Here is a 12,011-nt window from a genome sequence, read left to right as displayed (position 1 = left end):
GAATTCTTATTGTTATAAGGAGAAAGTGTCTTCTTTCAACCTTTAGAAGTAATTTTAAAACATGCTTTGGAGAGTGTGTGCAGGAGAACTTAAAGAGTAATTAACTGGTATAAAGAAAGTAAAAAGTATTAGGAGGATTAGTTTTTCAATTAACTTTTTCAGTGACCACTGGCAGTAGCATTATACTTTACAAAAAAGCTATAACTAAGAAAAAAAATGAGCAAATGGGATCCGAAAAATAAAAAGCCTTCTTTCAAGGCTTGATTAAAAAGATGACACACCTAAGAAATAATAACAAAACATATGCAGTTGGTAATAAACTAAAATCCATTATTTTTCTTTGTATTGTTACTATTGGATTTCTGCTAATTTTTAAAAAGGATGATCTAGGAAAGACACATGAGTGCATGTGTGTGTGTAAATTTTCTAAAAATTGGTCTTTTTTCAAAATGGATTATTTTTTTCTTATATGAAGGTATTAATACCTTTATATTAGAAAATATAGATAATATGTTATATACATTATATATTACCTATATTATTAATAAAGATAATATACAATAATAAAGATAATAACACCTTTATATTATTAGATACTTTATATTAAATACTATAAATTTAATGATAAATGTTTTACAGGAAATAATATACTATGAATACTATGCAATTATAAAAATAAAATATTTTAGATTCCTACCAAAGTGCCTCTTCTATTATTACCAAAAATTAATTCTGGTATTCAAAAATGAACACTTTAATTTAGAAAATAAGCAATCAACATTACAACATAAACTACGTATTTGGTTGTGAAAACAAAAGAACAAATACGCATTCATTCTAGCTGTGGCACAGTGAGTTAGTGAGGCTGATAAACTACCTCTTCATGCTGATAGCATGTTGTGGTCTCAAATGTATTACGCTTTTGAATTGATGTGCTATTATCTTTGGAAAACTTTCACACGAGGAGGTGATCCCTGCAAGACAAATGTCTTAAATGCAAAGCTTATAAACAATATACATTTCACTGCTGCTACCTGAATTAATATGAGCTATTAGTAATTGCACAAAATATGCTTTCAGACAAAAACTGGCTTTACTATTTGACATAAAAAAGTGCAGTATGAATATATTAGTAATTACACATTTTAGCAATTACCTTTGTATCCATTTATAATTATAATGAATATGACAACATGTTCATGGTAAGTATAGCATTAGGTGTGTTAACCAAGCTCTAAAAATTGGGAGCTAAAATTCTAGAGAGTGTTAAGAAGATTGGGAGAAATATATTTTTGTGCGTTCTTTACTATCTTTCACACTTACTCTCATAGTCTTAAGTAAATGGGGCAGTTAACATAAAATTTAAGTATAACCACAGCTATATAAAATGTACAGGGCTACAATATGAAGCAAAATATTTCTATTATGATTTATTTTAACCTTAGACATGTCTACAACCAAGTACTAAATCATGTTATAGGTTTTGTTTGGGAATGTTAAGAACTGAACAACAGGACTAAATATACGAAATTTTTTTTTTAGCCATTATTGAGACTAAAATAGCTTAACAGTCTTTGTTTACGTTTTGGTTACTTTAATGAAATATCCATAGCATCAAGTGTACGAATCTGTATTATATTCTTACATGTTTTAATATATCAATTATACCTATTGTTGGCAGTTATTAGATACTAAATATATTAAAATTAAGATGGAAATGAAAAAGACCATGTTAAAATTCCTATATGCTATTTGGATAAGACTTCAGCTATTTAATTATTGATTCAATTAATTATTGATGGCCATCTACACTTAAAATTTTTCTCTACAGTTCTTTCTATAAATATGAGAAATGAAGTGTAAGCTAGATAAGAGAGGAATTTCGGATGCAGATGTCAGTTTATGAAGAATAAAAGAATTTCCGGTGGTAAGAGTTGTTAAAGGCATTCTAGTAAGTCACTGATCTGATGTGTATGTGACAGTGAACAAGAAATGGATGACAAAACAAAACAAGACAGAAAACAATCAGTTCAAAGAGAGAAAGGGCTTCAAATTTTTTACATCTATTTACCATGTGCCAAGAAAATATTGTCAAACTTTAACTTCATAAAATTCCCACTGTGTGGGGTGTGTGTGTGTGTGTGTGTGTGTGTGTGTGTGTGTCTGTCTGTCTGCATGTGTGTATTATAAAAATCTGCTTTTGAAGAAGAGGAAACTGATACTTACTGAATTTGTCAAAGGTCAGAAGGGGCAGGCAAAGCCAGGTCTTTCTGGCCCCCAAATTTATGTAGTCTCTATATCAGGTATGTGTCTTAACTCATATGCAAAACAAATTGGTGAGATAAGAAGGTATTCAAACCTCTATTTAATTACATATCAAACTTGCATTTATCTCCTGTCGAAAAATAAGAAAGATATTCAGCTTTTATAATATTTTATGCATAGAAGATAGTGAAACCTACACTACTCTGTCTGTTGGAAGGGTCTTTAATACCTGAGGATCCGGAGAGAAGAAGAGGAGTTGACAGGGATGCTGCCACCTTTTACTTTCTGCTAAAACTCGTGTGTGTTTAAGTAAATACAATATTCTGCACAATGTTTTGGGATGAGTTGTGGTGTGATCTCGATTTTTTTTTTTTTTGAGACCAAGTCTCACTCTGTTGCCCACGCTGGAGTGCAGTGGGGTGCTCTTGGCTCACTGCAACCTCTGCCTCCCAGGTTCAATTGATTCCCTGTCTCAGCCTCCTGAGTAGCTGGGATTACAGGTGTCTGTCACCACGCGTGGCTAATTTTTTGTATTTTTAGTAGAGATGGGGTTTCAACGTGTTGGCCAGGCTGGTCTCGAACTCCTGACCTCAGGTGATCTGCCCACCTTGGCCTCCCAAAATGCTGGGAATACAGGCATGAGCCACTGTGCCTGGTCTGAAAATCTTTTTAACCACATAAAGGTTAACAAGACATCTCACGGCAAAGTACCCAAAGCATTATAAACCTTAAAAATAAATATACAAAAAAGGAGAAGAGTTCAATTTTGCTGACCTGTCTATGATGACAAGTGGCTGTCAGAAGTATCTTACCAAGAATATATTTTTGAAACAAATTAATCATCTGTCTCTCCAAGTAGAGGAAGTATTCAAGAATGATAAAGACAGTACAGCTTCTCTAAAGAAAATTCTTAGTTCTGAGAGAATAGTATTAAAATTTCCATTTGGAAATAGTCCCATCAATACATGACTTTGCTGTAAAATAAATGTATGCCATCTATAGCAATGTTTTATTTTCTAAACTGCTTAAAAGTCTGCTAACTCATACTTTACTGGGTTTTGTTCTTGTTTACTTAAAATGTGAAGATGTAATAGCTATTGATTAGTTTGCCAGACGATCAGAATAGACATCAGAAAAATTAGCCAAATTTCAACACAAATGTTTATATAATTGTTAGGACTGAAAATTATTTATGGTATGATTAATATTGAATGAATAAAGTTCACATATTTAACTGTAAATTTATATGTAATAATTAAATACATCATTAAATGAACAATAATTAAGTGGAAATAAAATTCTGTAAAATTGTTTATTTTAGTACATCCTTTCGATTTTTAATCTGTGTATCATAAGGGCACAAGATTAGTCTATTGCTACATGTGCCTAATTTAAAATTTAATAAATACACATATTTGGGGGTTGAGGTTTTGTTTTTTCCCTGTCAGATGCAATAAAGAAAATTTTCGAGACCGTTTCTAGAAGAAAAGGTAATGAACTTATATTTGGAGACCTATCACCTAGTTGAGTATTGTCACTAACTAGTCATGTGACCTCAGGCCAATTACTAAATCTCAATGGGCCTTAAAGAGAAGATAAGGTGAGATGTGATGGCTCACACCTGTAATCACAACAATTTGGGAGGCTGAAATGAAAAGGTCACATGAGCCTAGGAGTTTCAAGCCAGCCTGTTCAACATAATGAGAGACCCTGTCTCTACAAAAAAAATAAAAAATTAGCTGGGCATAGTGGCATGTGCCTATGGTCTCCGCTACTTGGGAGGCTGAGGTGGGAGGATTGCTTGAACCCAGGAGATCAAGGCTGTAGTGAGCTGTGGTCACACACTGCATTCCAGCCTGAGAAACAGAGTAACACCCTACCTGAAAAACAAAAACCAAAACCAAAAAAACAAAAAGTAAGATTAGTTTGGCATGGTAGCACATACGTATAATCTCAGCTCTTTGGGAGGAAAAAAATAGAGGGTCTCACTTTGTTGCCCAGGCTGGAGGGCAGTGGTGCAATCATAGCTCACTGCAGCCTGGAACTCCTGGGCTCATGTGATCCTCCTGCCTCAGCCTCCCAAATAGGTGGGACTATAGGCACATGCTACCAAACCTGGCTAAGTTTTCTTTCTTTTTCCAAAGGGGGGTCTTGCTATGTTGCCCAGGGTGACCTTGAACTCCTGGCCTTAAGTGATTCTCCTGCCTCAGCCTCCCAAAGTGCTAGGATGACAGGCATGAGCCATCACACCTGATCAGATTAGAAAATCTTTAAGATTTTCAAATTTGTTCTGGAATACAGTCTATCTTTCTCAAAAGTAGGCATAACATCTACAGGTCCTTTGTAACAAACTTGAGTTTTTCATATTGGTACACTTTAAGACTAACAAATATCTCCTGAATAAATGAATGACTGTATTCAGCATTTATTTTGTGAATTATTACTAACTCACCACTATCTCAGATAATTTCTTTCCAGTATTATCACTGTTACATATTATCACAGTTATTTGTTTTTTTTCTAAAACAAATTTTCCTTTTAAAAATTTACTTCCTAGTTTATCGCTGTTAGGAAGTCAACTAAATTGAGGATTTAGTGATTATTCTATCAAAAAATCTACAAAGGTAAAAAGCTACCTAATTGTCACAAAAATTAATTAACATGTTAAGTTCTTGGTAGCTGTCATTGCCTTTCATCAAGTCTATTTCCTTGGTAGATGTCATTTACCTTTGTAGTTATGAAATGAATTATTTTTCCTTTAAACATGTAGCATAAGAAAGGAATAAAAAGTGAAGGAACTGAAGCATTAGGTACTTTACATGACATTTTAATGTCTCCTTATAAAGTCTTTGTGAAGCATTACAATCCCATTTTATGGAAACATAAGATAAGAATGTATAATTACCCTGCCCAAGGTTACACAGCTAGTAGGATGTTGAGATTTTAATCCAGATCCGCCTGTCCCCAAACCTGCGCTTCTTCCCATACACCATGACCAGAAGGTAGCAATATTATATTACGGTGAGATGTAACTGGAACAATTTCTGGTAGCAGTATTTCAAGGGGTTCAGAATATGAGGTGAGATGCTAAGAAAGCTTAAGGAAGGTTACAGCAGAATCAGAGGGGCTATCAAATAGAATCTATTAAGCTTAGTTGATTAACTGCATGTCCAAGAATTTAATCTTATGGTATAAGAAGAAAGCGTTCTGAGACTGGTGTAGTAGAAAACAGACTTTATTTGAGGTTTGAAATTAGTGGAGAAAAAAGAATAGGCAAAAGCCTGTCAAGGAAAGAATAAAGGAATGCAGAAAAAGATATGCAATTATCTTTGACAGGGTGTATATTAATTGGTGATGAAACCAGAGAATGAAATTCCAGAGGAAAACACGGTTTTAAAATTAAGGCTGGGCGTGGTGGCTCATGCCGGTAATACCAGCACTTTGGGAGGCCGAGGTGGGCAGACTGTACAGCAGACCAGCCTCTACAAAATTTTTTTAAAAACTAAAATAAATTACCCTGTGCACGTTTCCTTGGTGGAGTTGGCCTCTGCAGGCTCCTCTGCAAATGGCTCCTGGTCTAGCGTCTCAGGCCTCATCCCAAGAGTTGCCACTTGAGGTCCCACCAGCCTGTAAACAAGAGCACGAGCCATCCCCTCCAGTTCCTCCAGCCTCTTCCTTGGGGCCACCCATGGCTACTACCTGCGCCGCTGGGTTCCACTTCCAGCAGTAGCTCCTGCAGCAGCACCCAGTGCTGCAGGGAAGCCATCCCTGAGCCCCTGGCTGACCTGGGTCAGTGGTGGGTGAGCTTCCTTCATGACCACGGTATTTTTATGGTCCACAGAGCACCTGGAGCCTCCTAGGTCCCCTGCAGCAGGACCGCCTGTGGCCTGGCCTGGGACATCCCCGGAGGCAGGCTGATGGCTTGTCCAGCAAAGCCAGTGCTGGGCCCCAGCCCTGACCTGAGCGGTCATGCCCAGGCTAGGGCCTGCAGAGGTGCGAGGGGGCCAGAGACCCTCCCTCAGACCCTGTAGACCAGGGGGCCGCAGCAAGCGGTCAGGCAGGGTGCTCTTTCACATCAACACGGCCAACACCAAAAAGGAAACAGCCTTCCTCACTGTCCCAGGGCATGCGAGCTCTCCTGACACCTGCAACTTGTCACCTTGTGCCATTTGGAAAATAAACTCCAAGCAGTCGGTAGACAAATAAATAAATGATTAAAAAATTAAGAAATTATCTGGGTGCCGTGCCACACCTGTAGTCCATGCTACTCAGGAGGCTGAGGCAGAAGGATGGCTTGAACCTGGGATGGCAGGTCAAGACTGCTGGGAGCCCTGATTGCACCAATGCACTCCAGCCTGAGTGACAGGGCAAAGCCTTGTCTCAAAAAAATATCAATCAATAAATAAAATATTTTAAAAAATTGAATACAAATTGATTCCAGGAAAAAATAAAATCAGGTAGCAAAAATGTCAAGTACATATAAAACATATATGCATACATTATGTACAAATACATACACACACACCAAGTAAAGTGGACTAAAGGTACTTTCACAGACAATACTAGTGAACGGTCAGAGGATTTTTAAAAAGCCTCACAACACTGTTGCTGAAGAGGAAGAGTAGTGCTTGAGAATGATAGGTCATTTTCAGATGAAGATAATGGCTAAATCACAATCACCGACCAGGACCAGAGTAAAGGCACTGATTATCATTTACACTGTTCATGTTCAAAAAATGTGACTCGAAACGTGTTAGAAGTAATTAAGAATTCCTTTCCATAGGTAGCATGAAAATTAACATGATCATGTGTGAATATTTTATACAGATTATGGCTACCTAAAACCAAACATTATCAGAATATATAGTATTTGCAATTTATTGAAATTATGCTTTCAGTATCACTTAAGGCCTACAGCAAATGATTAATGCATACTTTCTTGGTGTCTTAATTGCTATTAAAAAGAAACTGGCTCACTCCAATTAAACAAAATAACACTCCCACTCTATTATACAGTACCTTTATCATGCACAAAAGATTCTAAAGCATTCAATACCTTAAATAAAACTAGGGTCTCACTTCTGAGTGATGGGGAGACAATGCGTCTATCAAGGCTTTTATTGATTCATTCCAAACATTTATTACTTTAGTTAATTAAATGTTTCAAGGATATGAATAGTTGCCTTTCATTATTATTTGAAGATTTTTTTTCTTCTCAAGAACAAAATTAATAGACTTGGGGTTCCTACCTACAAAAATCCACCTACTTTTTGTTAAGTGACAGGAATAGTGAGAAAACCATGAGATTTTAATCTAATAAAATTAACCACGGTTTCATTCTATGTTTAGCCTACCTAACACACACAGATAAATTAGACAAAAATATCCCGGTTAGGACAAATGCTTTTCTTATTGTTTGGAGAGATGAGAGCTGCTTTATGACGAAAGGCATTAACTAGTAAGGTGCCCTTCACAATTGTTGGTTTACTATTTGGTCATTATTTTAAAAACATGGACGGAGCACCTATCATGTGCCAGGTGCTCTGTTCACATTATTTCATTTCACATTCACAAATCATTTTGAGTAGATATTATTATTGCATTGGAAATTGATCTCACATTTAAATATGCAGAGATGATTACACAGATAGTGAAAATGGTAGATGCAGGATTAAAAACCAGGTCTCCAAAGCATATGCTTTTCTCAGAATGCTAAACTGGGATTTGTATCCCTACTATATCCGCTAGGTTTTAATTAGAATATATATCAATACTAACTCCTGAGAATGACCTTCATTTTAGAGCTACTGTTGGTCTGGAGCCTTCTTTTGCATTTTAATTATTGGCACGATGCCCACTGAACATTCAAGTTGAGGCTACAGCATTATAAGTGGTTAATAATAATCTCACATTTAAAAAAAATCATGCTTTTACTCTCACTTATCTTAATAACCATCTTTGAATCTTTATCTCAAACTTTCTTAGAATGAAGCCTCTACTTCAGTCTAAGAGAATGGTTTCGGAAACCCAAACTGTAATGCTGTTGGAGACACAGGAATGTTCATTCTTTGGGTAAATTCAAGACCACATTTTACATTTGTTTTACATTTTTCTGAATACAGATTCGACTTCGAACTTCTTAAATAAAATTTCATTCAATATGCTGTCTTCAATATATGCTACCTCTTTTTTTTTTTTCTCTAGACGGAGTCTCACTCTGTTGTCCAGGTTGGAGTGTAGCGGTGCCATCTTGGCTCACTGCAACCTCTGCCTCCTGAGTTCAAGCGATTCTCTTGCCTCAGCCTCCCACGTAGCTGGGATTACAGGCACCTACCACCCTGTCCAGCTAATTTTTGTACTTTCAGTAGAGACGGGGTTTCACCATGTTGGCCAGGCTGGTCTCGAACTCCTGACCTCAGGTGATCCGTCTGCCTTGGTCTCTCAAAGTGCTGGGATTACAGGCGTGAGCTGCCGCACCTGGACTGCTACCTCTTGTTCTCTTGATATTGTGAGAAGAAAATTAAGACAAATATTTTATGTATTATTTTAGAGGCCAACAGAAGCTTTTTCTGTGAAGGGGTCAATAAAAGCTTAACTATTTGCTATAAGTTAGCAATAGAAACTACTAGAAAAGTTCAAGTCTGGAGCCATTCCTGCATTCAACCTGCCCTTCTCATTTGATTTCTTATTCTTATCTAAGACATAAGAAAATGTGGACTTAAAATTAACTTTACTTGGCTGGGCGCAGTGGCTCACGCCTGTAATCCCAGCACTTTAGGAGGCTGAGGCGGGCGGATCATTAGGTCAAGAGATTGAGACCATTCTGGTCAACATGGTTGAAACCCCATCTCTACTAAAAATACAAAAAATTAGCTGGGTGTGATGGCATGTGCCGGTAGTCCCAGCTACTGGGAAGGCTGAAGCAAGAGAATTGCTTGAAACCGGGAGATGGAGGTCGCAATAAGACAAGATCATGCCACTGCACTCCAGCCTGGCGACACAGTGAGAATCCATCTCAAAAACAAAAAACAAAACAAAACAAACAAAACCAAAAAAAACCAAAATCTAAAAAAAAATTGACTTTACTCTTGGAAATAAACTTAGTATGGTAATCATACGTCCCTCTTTGCCTGGGACAGGATCAGTTTGTGCTGCAGTTCCAGGGTAACTGCTGACATTGCCCCTTCTCTGCAAGTGTCCTGGCTTTAATAATGAACTACATGGTCACCACAGGGCTTAGGCACTGAGGTATGCTTACACCAGCTTCCTCAATTCTCCTCCTCTCTCTGAGACAAAGGTTCTTTTAGCCAGGACTTGAAAAATGCCTTAAATATTAACAGCACACAGCAGATCCCGGTACATTGTACTCCGTCTTCATGTTTCCTCCTGTTCTCACAATGAACAATATCCCTTCCTAGTCCTTTTAAGAAATACTGCTAAGTTATAAAAGGTACCATATTTTAAGAGACTTAGGATCCAAGTTATTTTTTACTATTCTTTAGTATATAATTTCAGTTGACTTTACTGTTTTTTTTTTTTTTAATAAATGATGATGGTGAAACTTAAGAATTTCCCAGCTTGGGCCAGGTCCAATTTTGAAATTTTTGTTCAGTAACCTTAGGTTCTTCATGTTTGGACCTCTTTTCCACATTCAGGAATACTCCCTTTCCCCACAGGCACCCTTGTGTCTCCCCAAGCTATCTTTCACAAAAGCATATGGCATCAGCAACAGTCAGTCAACTTAAGTCACTGGGCTACTTCCCCAGGCATAGTTTACTTGAAGTTGTATCTTTAATTATGGAGGATTCCACTATTCACTACCTCACTAATACTAGTAGTTATCAGTAAGTAGTAGGTGGAGGTACAATTCTTCAGCTGGGAAAGGTTTCCTCTGTTGCAGGAAAGCTACCACACATAGGATGCAGACACAAGTCAGCAAGGCTGACTCAGTCCCGCTGTTTGTACGACTGTTTTCACTTTCCCTACAACCATTTTTAAGAAGACAAAAAGGGAAAAAAGTATAATATCTTAGTTGAGTAAACAGTAGTTCTGTTTGGGTATTTTTTTTTTTTTTTAACTATGTTAACAATTGATCTCACATTAATGCAGCTCAAGACATCTCAATATTGAAATTAAAAATGCACTAATAAAGAGGTAATTTAATATGCAACTTCATACATTAATAATTAGCAAGGCATTACTGAACTAGAAGGTAAAAAGCTATGGGAACATAACTAATGAACTATCAATGCCAAAGTAGGCTTCATAATAAAATAAGACTTTAATAAATCTTTTATTAAATGGGTACAAATGCACTGTTTTGTTAACATCTAATAGGTAACTATGAAGCTACTTAATTCATGTATATAAATGAGGAACTTGCAGGCAATTAACGTTACAGTTGTGAAGGACAGGGGCTCTCAATGAGCATTACTGTACTATACCTTTAAGTGCTGCTGCTGTACTGGGCCAATTTTAAGCTTTTCCTCAGCTGCTCTGTATTCTTGTAGCAGCCATTATTACAGACTGAAGCAGCTGAAGTATAAAATAAACAAAGGGCGAGCTATAGGCTCTCCAATGCCCTAAAAGTGAACGATCCAAAGTAGAACAAATAGTGAGCTCAAAGAAAGGGAATTTTCAGGAAAATTATTAGCAAGTGCTTGGTATTATACATAGGGACTGATTGTTAATAGGAAATAATGAAATAATAAGGAGATGCTTATGAACTGCAAATGCTTTTTGGATCTCAATGTGACTCTAGGAGACCTGAAAGTCACCGGCGATTACAGACCTGAACTACCCTATTTACTGAGTAGAAATGTACAGTACACAATAATATTGATTGTCTCCAGCAGGAGCAAATGTTAAATTCATTAGAGAAAGGAAATAAACATTTTTATGGAAGCCTGGTGGAAAAAAAATGGTTTTGAGTAATCAAAATGAAAGCTATACTGAAATATATAGGACAAGGTAGAAAATCCTTTTATGCCTTTTCCAGCATTTCACAAAACCGTAGGTCTACAAATCACTGAGATTTTCAAGTGTTATTACATGCCATTTTGTAACCAATTACTATCAATTTGTGCTGAAAAGAGAAAAGGGGGGAAATTAAGAGAAAAATATATAGATTCTTATTTGTACATAACTGAATTTTATACTTCACAGCTTATAACCTTTAAGTAGCAGTTTCAGGTGAAAATTAGCAAAATCAGTATATATTTAAATTGAAATAATTGCCAAAGATGAAACAATACACTAGATTAAAATATAGTTAAAGGCAGACGCAAGTCTGGATAAAGTTGTTAATGCAGCTGAAACTGAGTCTGAGAATCATACTCAATAGGGAACCTTAACTAAAAAAGGAAAAATCAATGATAAATAAGACTGGTTCTTCACCTCCAGAGTTCCAACCAAGTGAGACTATTAAAGAAACCACAGTAGTACTATGTCAGTACAGTGTGAGATTTTCACATCACTGCTTAGGATGACTCACTGACTACTGCAAGTTGAAATATCATTTCTTTTGATTAGCAACACTGTAAGGTGAACTCTGGATAACGAGAAAACAACAAAACTAGACTGCAGATTAAAATTTATTAGCATAGCAGCAATTTTTTTAGAGTAATTATTCTGTACATTTATCAGTGAGATCTTATCAGCTCGGTGACTTCCTCCCCATGTTAATTCACAAAACTACGTAATATCAATTCCATTAATGATTCATTAATGGCATTACTTTGAAATGG

General features: G+C 36.5%; 1 protein-coding gene and 1 pseudogene across 12 annotated transcripts in view; one reads left to right on the top strand and one right to left on the bottom strand.

Moving 5' to 3' along the window:
• Positions 1-12,011, bottom strand: part of TENM3 (teneurin transmembrane protein 3) — a 471,979-nt gene that overhangs the window by 176,517 nt on the left and 283,451 nt on the right. The window lies entirely within an intron of this gene.
• LOC116565129 lies at positions 3,843-6,349 on the top strand (annotated as a pseudogene).

The sequence above is a fragment of the Sapajus apella genome, unplaced genomic scaffold (assembly GCF_009761245.1).
Source record: "Sapajus apella isolate SASKATOON/1434 unplaced genomic scaffold, GSC_monkey_1.0 scaffold39, whole genome shotgun sequence".
In the NCBI taxonomy this organism is placed as follows: domain Eukaryota; kingdom Metazoa; phylum Chordata; class Mammalia; order Primates; family Cebidae; genus Sapajus; species Sapajus apella.
Note: the sequence above shows the minus strand (reverse complement) of the source record. Positions and strands in the feature narration are given on the sequence as shown.